This window comes from Sebastes umbrosus, chromosome 15 (genome assembly GCF_015220745.1).
Source record: "Sebastes umbrosus isolate fSebUmb1 chromosome 15, fSebUmb1.pri, whole genome shotgun sequence".
Lineage (NCBI taxonomy): Eukaryota > Metazoa > Chordata > Actinopteri > Perciformes > Sebastidae > Sebastes > Sebastes umbrosus.
Window position 1 is genome coordinate 1828045 of NC_051283.1, and position 4379 is coordinate 1832423.

A 4379-nucleotide genomic window follows, 5' to 3' on the forward strand; every position below is an offset into this window, starting at 1 on the left:
AGCAGCATATCTTGCATGTCTTAATCTGAAAATGCTCCATTCAGAATAAGGCCTAATTCAGAATATCCAAAGGGAATATGCTGTTTACATGACTCGTGTCAAATTCACAATATTGTCATATTTGAATAGTAGTGGAATATTGGTGTGCATGTAAACGTAGTTATTGTTTCAGACATGTTGTGTACAGTGGTGACTCTTTGTTTTACTTCCTTTGTTCACTGCAGCATCATGTTCGTCCTTCCTGCTCTAAAAACAGACCGCTGAAGTTGTGAACGCCGACTGGAGGCTGACACTGATACACATTGACAGGCCAACAGGGTGAAGCCAGTGTGCGTTTCGTGTCGGTGTGTGTATTTGCTCTCATGTGTTACCTTTGTGTATGATAAAAAAAAAATTCTGCATGGGCGAGTGTACTAGTTTCTGTAATTTTGGAGTATTCATATGTGTTTCTGTGCACCTGTGTGCACGTTTCTGGAGGGATGTGCATGTATTTCGGTATGCCTGAGTGGGAGTGTGAGCGTGTGAGATAATCTCTAATTAAATTCCTGAGTTTAATGGGATTATCTTTGGGAGACAAGCAGCACAACGTCCTTGACATCCATCCCCCGGTTAGCCACGGGTGAGCGACTGATAAAGACACACACACACATTTAGAGAGAGAGAGAGAGGAAGATGAAGAGGAGGTGAGAGAGGAACCAGGAGGCAGCAACAAAGAGAAGAAGAAGAAGAAGAAAAAAGAGCAGTGAGGAGAGATCAAAGTGCGATGAAATGCTTGTGAAGTGAGAGAAAGAGAGAGGCCTTCCGGAGGGAGAGGCTAATGGAGAAGTGCCTTGCATTGTAATTATCTCATTTTCTGCTGCGTTACCGCTGAAGGTCATCTGGCCTTTCCCTCAGCGAGCTCCCCTCCACCTACAGCACGCCACGGACACAACAAACACCTATTAAACGTATAACACACAAGGTTATTTTGTCCCCGCCTTTATATTTACCCATTGATTTCTAGTTGATGAACTCTGTCTGTCGCTGCTCATGCTAGCTTCTTTTTTAGTTTAACCACCTGATGAGATGTTTTATTGACTTTCATTTCCTTCAACATACCAGATGATACGTTAACCTCTTCTACCCGACGGACCCGGTACCACCTTCGAAAACTACATAAAATGCTGTGGTGGTCTTTTTTTCTGAATAGTTTCTAAAAGACGAGGCCTTAACGCGACTAAAACAACACTCCAAGTGGACTTTTGTCCAAACAATGTTTGTTTGACAATGATTTCAATATTTTAGTTACAAAATCCACGCACCAGAAATTGTATTTTTACTTTATAATATTTTTATATTCAATGTACATACTTGACTTTGGATTCTTTTTTGTTCTCTTTTTTTGCATTGTCATTGATCTTATTTGTTATTATCTACTTGATCATATTTCATTATTATAATAAAACTACTCCATTTGGAGTCAAAATTATACAATTTAGTAGTTTTGTATTGATTTTATACTGTGCACAATGGTAGAATGTGATGATGCACAGGGTAAATGTCTTGGCCAAAGGCTCCACTGTGTGCACAGAGCCTCCTATAGGGGATATCAGGAGTGTTTTAGAGCCAGATTCCCTTTCAAGAGGTAGAAAACCCATTTGGCACACTTTGGGTATCCAAGTGTGCCAAATGGAGAGTCCTCCTGGTCCTATCCTGACTAAAACCTTTGTAGAATCTATGTGCTCTGTGTTATTTATATCTGCTTTGGCACAGTTGTAGTCAAGGAGTTATAATGGAGTATACTTATTTCCTTAAGTATACTGCTTTTTCATAAGGGATCCTCTACTAATATTGTTTAGTAAAGCAGAAGCTCTATGAATCATTTGGCTTCCATACATCCATTTGCAGGAACGTATGGCAGGTGAACCCATTTGTACCTCACATTATCCACCTGTTTAGCCATATGTGGTAGCCTCAAACGCACTAAAGCATTATTTAATCATGAATATATACTGAATTTCAGTGAAGATCCCACATTTTCCGGTGTATGGAGTCGCTGCATACAGTACACACACATATAAAATATCGAAATCTATGGCGATGCCTGAGGTAGACGAGGAGGGGCAGAGCACACAGAGCTAACAGCAAAAACAAGTCGTGTCACCTCTCTTAGGTTGTGTTAAAGCATCTGAAATTGTTCTTCACTGTAAGCAGTAAAACCACCAACAGTCTGTACTTCATCTCCCTCTGGTGGTCACGGAGAAACTAGTCCATCTTTCAGTCGTCCTCGATGAGTTTATGAGTTATGAATTGATCATCTTTATAGTAAATGAATAGATTAAGGGCCATGTTTAATGTCAATAACAGTTAAGTTATAGATTTAAGCACAAATATTTGTTTAAAGGTCAGCGAACCTATAGCATACCTTTAAATGTTAAATGAACCCACATACAATATGGTGCTGACCTGACCACCCCTATGCTGCCTTCAGGGACTGTTTGAAATATCATAAATCAGGTTCAACCACACCAAACTGTGGTTATTGTTAATCTCTCTCGCATCTTCTTGTCTACACAATACGGAAAATACAAAGGAAAACACTATTGGGATGTTGTGCTTCTTGTCCTTTATGTGTACAAAATAATCCCTAAAAAAATACTTTGTATAACATGAAATAATTACATTAAATTTTGTGATTAATATTGTCCTTTGCATATTATGATGTTCTTATTTATGAATATTTTATGTGTAAATTGTCTTTGAGTTTCATGAAAAGCGCTGTATGAATAAAATGTATAATTATTATTATAATTATTATTATTATTATTATTACTAATAATGTTGTTGTTGTTGTTGTTGTGGTTATTATTATGACTATTATCATTATTATTATTATTATCATTGTTATTATAAATAATTACACTAAATATTGTGTATTTGTCATGTTATTATTCCTTATGGACAATTATTGCCATGACTATACACTGCCCTCCCGCGGTGACCACGAGTAGCTACACCAATGTGTAAATTGAACGTTTTATTTTTTTAAATGATTTACCGGAAGTCTGAGTATGCCTGCATTGACGCCATTTTGACTAATTTAATGTTGCAGTTCCTCGCTGTCACCACTAGAAGCCAGCAAACACGTGATTTTAAATCCACGGATCAACATCTCCCACTATCAACACAGAGGGAGACTCAGGAACTGCTAAGGCTTAATGTATATAGACATTATTAAAAAAATATAAATATTATTCAGGTTAACCAACTTGACCTGTGTATTTAAAATCATGAGTTTTAATGTCCTCCAGTGGTCACAGGTAGAAACTGCATCATAGAGTTTGTTAAGCTAGCGCCGTTGCAGACATTAGTAGGAATAATACAGTTATTAATACTGATTATATTCTTTAGAGGTATCAATAAGACATTTATATATTCTTTATAGTGTCTTTCTAACAATATGAAGCCCTGCATCATGTAATGTGCTCAAAGAATAAAATACTCAAATATTTATACATTTCAACTTGTTCAATATTCTCACCCTGCACAGTTATAATGCTTGTACTAGTATCAACCGTCTTCTTGGATTTTGAAAACAACATAAGCTTAGTTTTTTCTACATTCAAAAGTATCTTAAGATTATGTAATTGTGACTGAAAAATGTTAAAAGCAGACTGTAAATATGCATAAGCTTGGCGGAGAGTGGTGGCACAACAGTAAATGACAGTGTCATCAGCATAGAAGTGGAAATTAGAATTTGGAACATTTTGACCCAGGCTATTGGTATAAATAGTGAATAATATTGGACCAAGGACTGAACTGTGGGGCACACCTATGGACACATTCATTTCTGTGGAGCTGGCACCATCGACCCTGACACACTGAGCTCTCTCAGCAAGGTAATTAACAAACCATCCAACAGCCTGTTCAATATAAATATAACTAAAAAATGCTTCATTAAAAAAAAAAAATATATATATATATATATATATATATATATATATATATATATATATTTGATATAGACCTATAAAAAGATAAGTTTACAGATCAACTTTTAGAGATATTATTATTATTTTTATAATTATTTATTTATTTATTTATCTATTTAAGTAATGCAGGATGTAAAATTGTTTGTCTTTAGATTTGAGGAAACAAGATATCACGTTACGGAAACACAAAATCATTACACATATTAACTGCCAATAAATCCAGCGGAACTTGAACACACCATAATTCATATTTCCGGCTTCCGCCCGAGGCCTATAGAAAGGAGGTTGGATCACTCGTCATATCTCCGGGGTAAAGGACATGCGCAGTAAAATTTGGTCTGCACTCGCCGAAGTTGAGCCAATCGCAACGCACGACCGTAGCTTCAGTTACACAGCGCATGTGTTATT